Here is a 15037-nt window from a genome sequence, read left to right as displayed (position 1 = left end):
CTGCATTGGAAATGAGGAGTCTTAACCACTGGACCACCAGAGAAGTCCTAAACAATGTATCTCGAAACGAATTCACTGTCAGTATATATAGGGCTACCTCATTCTTTTTAAGGCTACATAGTATTACACTTCATTTATTCAGCCAGTCCTCTACAGATAGACATTTAGCCTGTGTTAGTTTTATTTATTTATTACCACCAATTTAGTGGCTTAACAACAGCACAAATCTATTATCTTACAGTTTTGTACATCAGAAGTCTGAAATGAGTCTTGCTGGCCTAATATCAAAGTGTTGGCAGGATTTCCTTCCCTTTGGAGACTCTAGGTGAGAATCTGTTTCCTTGTCCATTCTAGCTTCCAGACGTGTCTAGACACTTCTAGACCTGCATTCCTTGGCTGTGTCCCCTTCCTTCATCTTCAAAGCCATCAACCATTGGTAGAGTTTTTCTCAAGTCCCATTATTCTGACTGTCCTTTTATGCTTCCCTCTTTCACTTTTAAGGACTCTTATGATTGCATTGAGCCCACCCGGATAATCCAGGATAATCTCCCTATTTTGAGGTCAGCTGTTTAGCAATCTTAATTCCATCTGCAACTTTAATTCCCCTTTGCCATGCATATTCACAGGTTCTGGGGATTATGATGTGGACATTTGGGGGGGCATTATTCTGCTTACCACAAAGTTATTGCCTGTCTTTTACTATTACAAACAGAACTAATGAATGTCCTTGTATAAATGTCACTTCCTACCTGTGAGATCAAGTCTGAGAAGCAGTGTCTATGTGAAAGGGCATGCATTTAAAATTTTTTGGAAGGTATTGTCAAATTTTACTCTAAAGGGATTGTACCAATTTGCACACCTACCACTAATGTACCAGTGCAATTTAAAAAATTAGTTGCCTTTTTTATTTTAGAGCAGTTTTAGGTTTACAGAAAAATTGATCAGAAAGTACAGTTCTCATATACCTCCTTCCCATAGTTCCCCCTCTTATATACATGCTATATTACTGTGGTACTTTGTTACAGTTGATGAACCGATTTTGATACATTATTATTAACTGAAATTCCTAGTTTACACTAGGATTCACTCTTGGCATCCTACGTTCTATGGGTTTTGACAAATGTATAATGACATGTACCCACAATTATAGTGTCATACACGATAGTTTCACAGCCCTAAAAATCCTCTCTGTTCCGCTTATTCATCCCTCTCTCTTTCCCACCCCAAACTCCTAGCAAAGACTGATATTTTTATTGTCTCCATAGTTTTGCCTTTTTCAGAATGTCATATAGTTTGAATCATATAATATGTAACCTTTTCAGATTGGCTTCTCTCACCTAGCCATGTACATTCAAGATCCCTTCATGTCTTTTTGTGGATTGATAGCTCTTTTTTTTTTTTTTTTAATCGCTAAATAACAGTCCACTGTATGGAGGTACCACATTTTATATAGCCATCACCTAGTGAAGGACATCTTGGTTGCTTCCAAGACCTGGCAATTCTGAATAAAGCTGCTATAAACATCCATGTGCAGGTTTTTGTGTGGACATAAGTTTTTCAACTGTGCCAATCTTTTCACACCTTTGAATACGCAGTATTTTAGTAAACTTCTTCATCTTGGCTAACCTGATAGATGACAGTGGTATCTAGTCATTGTTTTAATGTACATTTCTTTAATGAAGAGTGAAATTTGACATCTTTTTATATTTATATTTTAATTTTTGGCAATGGTCTGCTCATGTTTATTCTTCTAGTGGCTTGCTTTTTTTTTTTAACATCTTTATTGGCGTATAATTGCTTTACAATGGTGTGTTAGTTTCTGCTTTATAACAAAGTGAATCAGTTATACATATACATATGTTCCCATATCTCTTCCCTCTTGTGCCTCCCTCCCTCCCACCCTCCCTATCCCACCCCTCCAGGCCGTCACAAAGCACCGAGCTGATATCCCTGTGCTATGCGGCTGCTTCCCACTAGCTATCTACCTTACGTTTGTTAGTGTATATATGTCCATGCCTCTCTCTTGCCCTGTCATGCTTTTTTTTTTTAAGTGAGTGATACATACAATCTTTTTATATAACAAGGAAATTGGAAATTTTTTTATATTTTTGTAAATATTTTGTCCAGTTTATTATGTCTTTTGATTTTTTCCATGTTGAAATTTAAAATATTTATAAAGCAAATTTTTTTTTTTTTTTTTTTCTTGGGGGGTACGCGGGCCTCTCACTGTTGTGGCCTCTCCCATTGCGGAGCAACAGGCTCCGGACGCGCAGGCTCAGCGGCCATGGCTCACGGGCCCAGCCGCTCCGCGGCATGTGGGATCTTCCCGGACTGGGGTACGAAGCCGTGTCCCCTGCATCGGCAGGCGGACTCTCAACCACTGCACCACCAGGGAAGCCCGATAAAGCAAATTTATACCTCTTGTTTTCTTTTGAGGCCTTTGTGGTTCGTGTCTTGACGTTCCCACTTTGAGATTTTAAAAAATTCTCCTGATCAATTCTCATGTTTTTATGGTTTTAATTTTTACATTTAAGTCTTGGATACATCTGGGTATACTTAGTTGAAAGGAGCAAGGTAAGGTTACAAGTGCTGCCCTCCCTGCAGCGCCCGCCCCCCCGCATTGTTAACCCATCAAGGAATGTTGTTCCAGTATCATTTTCAGAAGAATCCATCTTTCCTCTTATTGGAAATACCACCTTGATTATATACTAAATTCTAGTGGGTAATTGTATCTTTTCTAGTCTTTTGAGCTGTTTTGCTTATCAAAGCTTTCCACTATTTTAAAAATTAATTTTATTTTTAAAATTTATTTTTGGCTGCGTTGGGTCTTTGTTGCTGTGTGCAGGCTTTCTCTAGTTGCGGCGAGTGGGGGCCGCTTCGTTGCGGTGCGAGGGTTTCTCACTGCGGTGGCTTCTCTTGTTGCAGAGCACGGGCTCTAGGCACACGGGCTTCAGTAGTTGTGGCACGCGGGCTTCAGTAGTTGTGGGTCAAAGGCTCTAGGGCTCAGGCTCAGTAGCTGTGGCACACGGGCTTAGTTGCTCTGCGGCATGTGGGGTCTTCCCAGACCAGGGCTTGAACCTGTGTCCCCTGCATTGGCAGGCGGATTCTTAACCACTGCGCCACCAGGGAAGCCCCTTCCACTATTTTTTTAATTACAGATTTACTGGGATATAATTCACCCCTTTAATTATACCATTCAGTGTTTTTAGTATATTCACCGAGTTGTGTAGCCAACACTGCTCTCTAATCTCACAACATTTTCATCCCCCCACAATGAAACCTTGTACTCATTAGCAGTCACTCTCTACTCCTTCCTGCCCCTAGCTCCTGGCAATCACTAATCTTCTTTTGGTTTCTATGGATTTGTCTATTCTGGACATTTCATATAAATAGAATTATCTGGTATGTGGCATTTTATGATTGACTTCTTGCACTTAGCATAATGTTTTCAAGGTTCATTCATGTTGAGGCATGTATCAGTACTTCATTCCTTTTTTTTTCTTGATGTGGACCATTTTCAAAGTCTTTATTGAACTTGCTACAATATTGCTTCTGTTTTTTTTTTTTTTTTTTTTTTTTTTTTGCGATAGGCGGGCCTCTCACTGTTGTGGCTTCTCCCATTGCGGAGCACAGGCTCCGGATGCGCAGTCTCAGCGGCCATGGCACACAGGCCCAGCCGTTCCGCGGCATGTGGGATCCTCCCGGACCGGGGCACGAACCCGTGTCCCCTGCATTGGCAGGCGGACTCTCAACCACTGCGCCACCAGGGAAGCCTGCTTTATGTTTTTGATTTTTTGGCCATGAGGCACGCGGGGTCCTAGCTCCCTGATGAGGGATCAAACCCTCACCCCCTGTATTGGAAGGCGAAGTCCCAACCACTGGACCGCCAGGGAAGTCTCCTTCATTTCTTTTTTATTGGCATATAATATTCCATTGTATGGCTCTACCACATTCTATTTATCCATTCATCAATTGATGTACATTTGGATTGTTTCCACTTTTGGCTCTTATAAATAAGGCTGCTATGAACATTTGTGTATAAGTTTTTGTGTAGATATATGTTTTCAATTCTCTTGGGCATATATAGAGGAGTGGAATTGCTGGGTCACATGGTAACTCTATGTTTAACATGGTGAAGAACTGCCAGAATGTTTTCCAGAGTGGCTGCATTATTTTACATTCTTAACAGCACTGTATGTGGGTTCCAATTTCTCCACATCCTCACCAACACTTGTTAATGTTTGTCTTTTTGATCTTAGCTATCCTTGTGAGTGTGAAGTGGTATCTGATTGTGGTTTTGATCTGCATTTCCCTAATGACTAATAGTGTAGGACAACTTTTCCTGTGCCTATTAAACATTGTATATCTTGTTTAGATACATTTCTATTTAAATTCTTCGCCCATTAAAAAATTTGGTTATCTTTTTTATTGAGTTGTAAGAGCTCTTTATATATTCTGTCTCTTATCAGATATATGATTTGCAAATATTTTCTCCCATTCTGTGAGTTGTATTTTTATTTTCTTAATGGTGTCCTTTGAAGCACAAAAGTTTTTAATTTTGATGAGGTCCAATTTATCTATCTTTCCCTTTTGTTGTTTGTCGTTTTAGTGTCATATCTAAAAAACTACATTATGTTTTTTTTTTTTTTTTTTTTTTTTTTTTAATTTTTTTTGCAGTATGCGGGCCTCTCCCATTGCGGAGCACAGGCTCCGGACGCGCAGGCTCAGTGGCCATGACTCACGGGCCCAGCTGCTCCGCGGCATGTGGGATCTTCCCGAACCGGGGCACAAACCCGTGTCCCCTGCATCGGCAGGCAGACTCTCAACCACTGCGCCACCAGGGAAGCCCTACATTATGTTTTAATGTTTGGCAAAGAGTCTATCCTCACTTCCCGCACCACCCCCCCGCCCCCCCGGCCTATTCTTGCATGCTTATTTTTTCTCATCAGCTCATGTTGTTCCAAAAGCAACTCTTTCAGTATGTTTTAAAAATTGGAATCACTGTAAATATGAATGATTTGTGAGAACTGACATCTTTACATCAGTGCATCTTCCTATTCAAAAACAGGATATGTCTTTACATTTATTCAGACTATTAAGTCCTACAGTAGCATTCTAAAGCATTCTTCTTATAGATTTAGCACATTGAAAATAGTTGTGTTTTTTGCTGTTGCTCATATGAATGGAATCTTTTCTTATATTTGTTGACTGGTTGCTGATTGCATGTAAGAAAGCTACTCACTTTTGTATATCAGCCATATAACCAGTCATCTTATTTTATCGTTATTGAATGATTTTCTTGATAATGCCCAAGTTATGTTTTCTAGATATACAGTCATATCATCTAAAAATAATGATAATTTTGCTTTCTCCTTTCCTGTTTTTATACTTCTTACTTCTCTCTGTTTTCTAATTGTATGGGCCAGCACTTCTAGAACAGAGTTAATAATGATGGTGTTAGTGGAAATCTTTACTTTGCTCCTGACCCTACAGGAAATGCTTCTAGGTACAGACTTTGCAGAGAGGCAGCTGTCAGTGTCTCTTTCTGAGTCTTTCTTTTACTGTGTTCTTTCTGTCAGGTTTCACAGTGTTATACTAGCTTTCATAAAAAGAATTTGGAAGTTTTCTTGCTTTCTCTTTGCTCTGGAACAATTTAAATAGCAGGTAGAATCCGCCCATGAAACTGTGTGGACTTGACACTTTTTTGGGGTATCGTTCTTTGAAAACATCCTCAATTTATTCTGTGGTATTTAGTATGTTTCAGGTTTTTTGGAGTATACATTTTAAAGCTCTTCTAAATTAGCTGTAATATTTTCTATTTCCTAGAAAATTATCTATTCAACTCAGGGCTTTCAACATTTTGGCTTAGGCTGACCAAGGTAAATGCTTATGATTTTATTAATTAGTTTGGTATCTGTAGTGGTTTCCCAACTCTCATTTCTTATTTTGGGTATTTGATCTTTAAAAAACTGGTGGGAGATCTTCCACTGCAAGGCTGCCTGTTTATATGGCCAGTCTGAGGCTGAGGGTTCCCAATGCAATCTCCCAATGACCAGCCAACTTGGTTTTGTTTGAGATGATGTAAGACAGACATTCCTTCGTGTACATGGCTTTTGCTGTGATCAGTTGAGTGTTTGGCACGTGCCAGCCCCTGTGCTAAACTCTTTATGTGTATTTTCTCATTTAATTTTCACACCATCCCACAATATAGGTAATATGGCATTATTCCCATTTTATCGACAAGGAAACAGAGACTCAGAGAGATTAAATAACTTGCCCAAGGTCCCACAGCTGGTGGCTGGTAAAGCTGGGACTCTGACCAGGTCTGTCCGCCTCAGGACTCATTCTAAGTAAAGGGCCTTCTTCCGCAGCCCCTACCCCCACTCTGCACCTGCCTTTTACCTCACCTGCTGTCGGCAGCACAGCAATGGCAGCAGTTCGTGGACTTCTAACTCAGGCCTGTGTTCTCTGAACTTCTGAGGTGCCTCATAGTGTGGCCCCCACTCCACCTCTTAGATAAGTTTTGAGGGCTGGCTCTGGGCCAGCCACGGTGCTAGGCGCTGGGAAAACGGCTCTTATAATCTGGTGGGGAGGTATCTGTGTCACCAGCTAAGTAAGATTCTCATTTAAATGGCAGAAACAAACCAAACCAAACCAAACCAAAAAACCAGCCATCAAATCATTGTGCCTTGAGGTACAATTGTAGAGAGAGCCCAGGACTAGTTTGAATCATACACGTCTGACCCTTAATAGCTGCGTGACCATGACATGCCACTTTATGCCGCTGAGCCTCCGTTCCCACATCTATAAAATGTGGATAACATCACACATTTTTCACATTCTAGGGATGCATCTTACAGTTGATGGTATCTCTCAAGGATACTTGGCAGTGCTGTTTTTTTTTTTAAATTTTCTTATTGTTACATAAAATAGTAGTGTGTCCTATTGATGATCTTAGATCTGATGACATATGATAGTAATCACATGGTTGCTGTGAGAATGAAATGAGATCATACAAAGTGGAAAACCCCACACAAATTCAGGTAAAGCAGTGCAAGAAGCACTGGCAGTGATTCTAATCCCAAATCTGTTATCACTATCTTGTTGGATGACCGCAGGCAAATTACCCCTGTTGTGTGGTCCCCACATTTCCTTCTCTGGACTTCCTTCTCAGCAAAATGAGAGATTTATTTAATTCATTAATTCAGCCAACATGTCCTGAGCACATTTTCTGGGCCAGGCACGGTGCCCCTCGGGGAGGACTTGGCTCAGCAGAGTGAGGGAACAAGACTTTCCTTGTGAGCAGTGCTCTGGTAAAGGTAGAGACGGGAAGGGTGAGCTGATCTCATGCGGCTCTTCTAGCTTTAATTTCTGTCCTTCTGGAACTAGGAGGAGGGCCAGATAGGGCAGGTGTGTTTGGGGAGGCCAAGTGGTATAGGGGTTAATGTACAGGCTATGGAGTTGAACAGTCTTGGACCACCAGCTCTGTCACTTTCTAGCTGTGTGACCTTGGGCCAATGACTTAACCTCTCTGAGCCTCAGGAGCCTTAACTGTAAAATGAGAGTGACTAGAGTTGCTGTCTCCCAGGGTTGTATGAGTATTGAATGAAATGCAGTATGTAGAGCGCTCAGCTCAGTGCAGACCAGTAACCAAGCAATTAATGAATGGTAACCTGCCTTCTTCCCTGCTCTCCCTCTTTCCTTCCTTCTCTCTCCTTCCTGTTCTTCCTTTTCTACCTCTTCCTCCTTGCCCCCCTCCTTCTCCCCAATTTACCTGCTGTTCTTGAGAAACAAAAACTTACTGTGCAGGAATCCCCTGTCCAAACCTTCCCACTTTGTATTTGGAGGTCGGCACAGAAAAAACGACTGCTGCATAGATTGGCCTCTCCCATTGCTGGCCTTTGCAGTGACTTCTACCCTTGCTGGAAGTTTCTGATATCTGTCTGCCATGACTGCCCAGCAGCCAAAGGGTCTCAAGCAGGATGTTTTCCTCTGTGAGGCAGGGTGGACACGGGGCCCAAGGCGTAGGGACTTTTCAAGGGCCTGGGGAAAAGTTTGAGATCTGAAAAAAGTTATTGGCACCAAAATAGGAAAAGGAAACTGTAAAATCAAGAAGTGTTTAATTAAAAATCTACAAAATGTAACATTGTGTTCACGTCATTAATTGTTAAAATTTAGTGTTTCTTTATATTTGAAAACAATTTATAGGTTGGATTTTACTCACTTTGTAAGAGTTCCCCAATATGCACGATAGTTACTGAGAAATAATTGCCAATTGTAAGTTGAGTTGTTCACCAGTTGTAAATTAAATGAGTATGTTTAGCCAAATTCAGTAGCAAAAGTATTAAAAACCCTTTCAAAAATTTTACAGGTACAATAGTTAATATGGAATATTTTAGGTATTTTATTACAATACAAGGCCTCTCTAGGGCCTGGGAAAGTCTTTAAAATGCGTTATGCTGTACATGGGAGGCCAGTAACCCTCTCTTTAGTTCTCCTATTTTTTTCCCTAGGATAGCTGATTATTCTAACCTTTTGTAAGAATCTGATATTTAGAATTTGTAATAATTTTTTGAAAATGTTCACAATGTAATAAAAAATTGCAGGATATTAAACTATACATCAGTTAGATCTCAAGTTAAAAAAATTCATACATGCATTAAAAAAAATCTAGAAAGAAATATACTAGAATGTTAACAGACTCTCGGTAGAAAAACGTGCATAATTAGCTTTTCTTTTTTATAGTTTTCAGACTTTCCAAATTTTCTACAATGAAAATGCATTACAATCAGAAAAACAATTTTTGGTAGTTAAAAAATTTTTTTTTCTTACTACAAAAGTAATTTATGCTCATTATAGAAAAATCACAAAATACATACAAGCATAAGGAAGGAAAAGAAACATGCAAATTCCACCCACCCAGAGACAACCACTGGGTCCTTCCAGACCTTTTTTATGCATACATAAACATTTATATTTTTATCACAAAACGGGATCATTCTGTACATAGTACTGTTTTGAAAACTGCTTCTTTCCCTCACAGTATATATTGAGAACATTTTTTTTTCAATGTCAACAGCACATTTCTACAAGATGATTATAATGGCAGCATACCACCACATTTTAAGGAGGAACCATAATTTACTTAACCTCTAATTATTAGACATGAATGCTACTTCCCAGTTTTCTCTATTACAAATGGTACTGTAATGAAAATATTTTAAACACCTAAGAATCTTTCATTTTCACAAGGAAATCATAAAACACTACCTGACTTTTTTTTTTTTTTTTTTTGCGGTACGCGGGCCTCTCACTGCCGTGGCCTCTCCAGCCGCAGAGCACAGGCTCTGGACGCGCAGGCTCAGCGGCCACGGCTCACGGGCCAGCTGCTCTGCGGCACGCGGGATCCTCCCGGACCAGGGCACGAACCCGCGTCCCCTGTATCGGCAGGCGGACTCTCAACCACTGCGCCACCAGGGAAGCCCCTGACATTTATTTTTTGAATGATGCCAGGCTCTGAGGATCCAAAGGTGTTTAGAGGTAGTGATTCCTGCTGTGAAGGAGTTTCCAGTTCGGCAGGAGACAGTGGCAGGAGCCACGAGCTCTGCCTGAGAAAGCCGGGAAAGGCTTCTCTGGGAGGGTCACACTGAGCTGAGACTTGATTGAGTGGGAGTTCACCAGGAACACAGGGTAGGGGAAGCGGGGAGACCTTCACAGACACAGAGAACAGGACAGGAGAAAAAGGGAAAGTAGCATTTAATCTAGAGCCTGGGATGTGCTGGCTACTTTCACGTTTTCTCATTTAACCCTCACATCAACACTGCAAAGGTAGTGTTTTGATTCTTACTTTCCAGCCAAAGAAACTGAGGGTACTGGGCTTGTTTAGCTAGAGGTAGAGCCAGGATTTCACTTACTCTAAAATCCAATCTCCTTTTTTTTTTTTTTTTTTTTTTTTTTTTGCGGTACGCGGGCCTCTCACTGCTGTGGCCTCTCCCGTTGCGGAGCACAGGCTCCAGACGCGCAGGCTCAGCGGCCATGGCTCACGGGCCCAGCCGCTCCGCGGCATATGAGATCCTCGCGGAAGGGGGCGCGAACCCGTGTCCCCTGCATCGGCAGGTGGACTCTCCACCACTGTGCCACCAGGGAAGCCCCCTTTCTTCCTTTCTTTTCTTTTCTCTGATGATAGCAGAGGCAGTCCTGTGCTCCGAAAGAAGGTAATCCCTGGCCATTTTAAGGCCTGTGCTACCCCCTGACATAAAGAAGTACTTAAGTTCCAACCCGCTTTGGTCTTTTCCTAACAGAGCTTGAAAGAGAAGTGGGAGCGTCCAGTCGCCATCTTGGGTGCTGTGTTTTGCCGCTGCTTGACTAAGCTGTTTTCTTTCCCCTATATCTTGGCACAAAGACGCAAAGTTAGTCTGAGAGTGGTGTGTTTTGGGGATGGTGAGACATTCAGTGGAGCAGGAGTGTGGGAGTTGGGGCTGGGGTTGGGGAGAAGTGGAGGGTAAGCCGAAGAGGTGGGCCATGCTAAGGCCCATGTTCCCGATGTTTGCTAGGGAATGGCATGGTTAAACGGTTCCTTAGGAAGAAGAGCCAGACTGCTCGAGAGAGGACGGTTTGGCCTTCAGGGAGCTGGTGTTGGAGAAAATATGACATGGACCAAAAATAACAATAGTTAACATTTTTTGATTGCCAGGCTCTGTTCTAAGCATTTCAAATATTTTAATTCTCTTAATTCTTGCTATTGTTATCCTTGTTTTCCAGGTGAGAAAACTGAAGCGCAGAGAGGTTAAGTAACTTGTCTAAGGGCACACAGTAAGTGGAAAAGCTAAGATTTAGACTGAGGCAGCCTACTCTTAACCTTTAATCTAGTTTAGCCCTTGCAAAGCTGAATGAAGCCGCCTGTTAGCTCCAGGAAGACAGGGGCGGGGAGAGCGGGGGTGGGCCTTTGTAAGTCTGATCACCAGCGCAGAGCCCAATTTCTGAAACATAATGCACTGTCAATAAATATGATTTATTAATATTTATTATCATAATAATATAATTAAAGAACACTATATTAATGTATATTATAATTGTATATAATATTATAATAATATTAATGATTAAATGTGGATGAAATTTATCTGAATTAAAACAGTGGCATGGGGGTGGAAGGGAAGAATGTTTCTGAATTAGAATTGCAGGATCTGGTGACAAGACATGGGGTGAGGAGTGGAAGGGGAGGATTCTGGGTGGATGACTTGGTTTCCAGGTTGGCGAACAGGAGGGGGGTTGTGGAAGAGCACTGTCCTTGGGCCATATTAACTCGAGGGGCCCGTGGGGTTCAGCCTTGGCCCTGAAGAGCACCTCCCATGGGAAATATATAAAACTTGTTCTTCTGGTTTTGATAGCAAAACTAACAGGTTTACAAACTTCTCACATGCTAATTAAGAAACTAATTAAAACCCATCAGTTCTAAAAGGCATATGGTTTACTTAAGGTTGATCCAAGATTGATGTTTGCTAAAAACAATGTTTTAATAACTCATAAAATGAATTGGCTCTAATAATACTAGCATGGTGTTCTAATTTACTGGTTATGTTTCACATGTGTTTTTTTCCCATTTGGAAGAAATTAAATGAGATAGCCTAGATAAAAATGCCTAATGTCTCACGATCATTTAAAATTAGTTTCCTTGTCCTTGAACTCCACAGCAACTCTGTGCAGTGGGTAAGGTCTTTATCCCCCTTTTACTGATGAGGAAACAGGCATAATTAAGAGAAGTTAAGGGACAAACACAAGAAGCTTCTGCAAGGAAGTAGAAAAGTCAGAACTCATACGTAGCTCCCCCACTATTACTGTAAAATAAATTATCCCCAAACTTAGCAGCTTAAAATAGTAAATATTTATCTCACACAATTGCTGACAGTCTGGAACCTGGGAGTGGCTTAGCTGGTGGTCTGGCTCAGGGTCTCTCATGAGGTTGCTCTCAAGCTGTTGGCTGGGACCTCAAGGTCTGAAAGCTTGACGGGGGCTGGAGGTTCCATTTCCAAGCTCACTCATGTGGCTTTTGGCAGGAAGCCTCAGGTCTTCTCTATAGGGATGCTCATGACATAGCTTTACCCAGATTGAGGGATCCAAGAGAGAGAGAGAGAGAGAGAGGAGAAGGAGAAGAGGAAAAGTGAGGAAAAGCAACTAAGATGGAATTCTTTATAATCTAATCTCAGAAGTGACATTGCATCAATTCTGGCATATTCTACTCCTTAGAAGTGAGTCACTAGGTCAGTCTACACTCTAGGGGAGGGGACTTCACAAGGGTGTGAAAGCCACGAGGAAGGGATCATTGGGGACCATGTTAGAAGCTGCCTACCAAGGGCACCTTTTCCGCTGGATACAGTATCTTGTCGTTTTCATCTTTGCAGCTACTCCCCCCACCCCTCCCCCAATACGTTATGAACGTCATAAAGTTGCAGTGTAACCAGTTTGGAGTGATGCATATTTTCTGTAGACAACAGCATTGAACTACTTAGCAAATCAGGAAGTGGAAAATGGTTATAAAGGGATCCAATTACTTTCCTTGCCAAGCCAGTGTAAAATGTGACATGTGAAAATTGGTGAAAAATTAATTAGGACAATTAAACTTATTTCCACTTAAATACATTTAGGTGTTAATTGGTGGTCTGACTTGAGGTTTATTTTAAGGTGGATTTGTTATCTTGACTCTGTCCTTTAAGAAATGATCTCTGTTTAAATGCCAGGAAGCCTCCTGGTCTTGCTGAGAAACAATGTCTAGTTCATTGTCACGGTTCTTCTCCAGATGGGACTGATCAGGGTCAGAATGGCCCAGGAGGCAAAAAGGCATTTGCTTTGGAAACCCCATCAGGAGGAAAATCTTTCCACTGCCTGAGGGGCTTTTCTGGGAAGGCTAAATGGCAGTGGGAAAGGCATTGGATTATAAGTGGAAAATACAGGGACTCCTTACATCTTTCTGCTGTCACTCTGGGCAAGACTTTGCCTGGGTTTCGTTTTCTGTATCTGTAAAATGAGGTGGTGAGAATAGATAATGTCTGAAGTCACTTCACCCAGAAAAGTCCATGACTGTCAAGTACAGTGGTCTCGCTATGGGAGGGATCCCCTGCAAGGGTTTTCTTTAAAAAATTATTCTTAGTGTGATCTCTTTGCTAGAATTTGTTTCATAGAGTATCCATCTGTCCTGGTTAAACATAGTAGGTTGAAAGCGTGTTTACGTGCATGCTGTTTTTAAATCCCATCGAAGTGATAAGGATGAAGGGCAAGGGCAAAGGGGGACACCAGTGGACAGGAGAGGGGGGGCAGGAGCAGATATTGCAGAGCCTGCAACGGGAGATGCTCACGAGAATACAAAACGCTTGCCCTGCAGAATCCCAGAAAGGCCCAGGAATTCCACGGAGTCACTGAAGGTGGAGTGAGGGGAATTAAGTGAAAGCCTGGATGACTGATTGGTGACTTTGCCTTCCCCTGACACTTCCACCCTCCTTCACCACCTCCAGGCAGGAGACCGGAAGATTCTTCTCTGGAAAGACTAAGCAATCCCAGAGGAAGGAGCTCCCCAATGAAAAAGTCAATGTGCCTCCTGGTCACCTAACAGTGACTGCCACCATTGATAAGCCAAGTCACACTGGCAGCTGCCCATCAGCTTTTAGTGTCTCCTTCTCAATGTGACCGCACAGCCAAAGATCACCAGACATGTGAGGAAAGCCTCCCGACAGGAGAGAGAGACTAAAAAAGGTGGACAAAAGAAACTGAAAAGAAAAAGAGACAATGCAAGGAACAAAAGAAAAGTATAATAGTTTTCCCCCGATAGACGAGAAGACACTCATCTCAATTTCTGCTCAAATGTCAGTTCATCAGAGAGACCTCCCCTGGCCACTCTGTCCAAAACAGTAATCTCCCATTACTCTCCACCTCCTCATTCTGCCTAATTTCAGAAAGAAAGAACAGAAATAAGTAATACGAAAAAAATCTCCCCAGAGCCGAAAGACATACATTTCCAGTTTGGCAGGGGCCGCCAAGTGCCAAACACAATGGGCAGAAGACTCCACTAGAGCACATCTCGGTGAAACTTCAGAACCTCAGAGGTAAAGAAAAGATCCTAAAAGCTCCCTGAGAGACCCAAAAAAGTGGGCTTTTACAAAGGATCAGCAAATCAGAATGGCCTCAAACGGCTCAATAAAAACATCAGAAGCTAGAAGAGAATAGAGCAACGTATCAAAATCCTGAGGAAAAGTGATTCCAGCCTATAATTCTGTATTGAGTTCAATGATCAATTAAGTGTCAAGGGGAAGTACAGACATTTTAGACATATAGGCTTATCTTTCTTGGAATAAACCAAGAAAGAGGGTGACATAGGGTTCAGGGGGTCCATATCAGGACTGTGGCAAAGGAAGCTTCCGGGATGATGGGAAATGGAAACAACCAGTCCAAAGGGAAGGAGAAAAACAGAAGGTTCCAGGAGGGAGGTCTGCGAGAAAAAAGAGAAGGGGGAGGTGACCTGATTGCTTGGTGTCTGGAAATGTTAAAAGGCTGGTAGAAGGTGTAAGAAGAGTCATTGTTAGATATCCAGAATACTAAGCAAATGAGAAAGAAAAAAAGAAGAGCTAATTACCAATTTCAGGGTAAACAAAAATTTGTCCAAGAAAAGAAGCATATCTTGGTACGCTAGTTCAAGTGAATAAATATCATAATAAAGCAAACATTAGGTGTTAGCTTAAGCAAGAGTTGTAGCTACATTGAGCAGAAGAGGGGAACAGGTCATGCTTTGGAAGACCTCACTCATCATGCTGGCCAAGGGATGACGGAGAAACACACAAATCGAGACATAGCCTCTATGCTTGTTCTTTAGACATATGAAGGTTAATACCAGAAAGAAATGTGCAGAAGAGTGATGGTGGTTGCCTCTGGGACTAAAAGGAGCTGTTTTTTGTTAAAAGTATATTTAGTACAATTTGACTTCTTAAACTAGGAGCGATCATGATATTGAGAAAAATCAAGATGAAGTTTAAAGACTGTATCCCATGTA

This window comes from Phocoena phocoena, chromosome 8, assembly GCF_963924675.1.
Source record: "Phocoena phocoena chromosome 8, mPhoPho1.1, whole genome shotgun sequence".
Lineage (NCBI taxonomy): Eukaryota > Metazoa > Chordata > Mammalia > Artiodactyla > Phocoenidae > Phocoena > Phocoena phocoena.
This window is presented reverse-complemented; position numbering follows the sequence as displayed.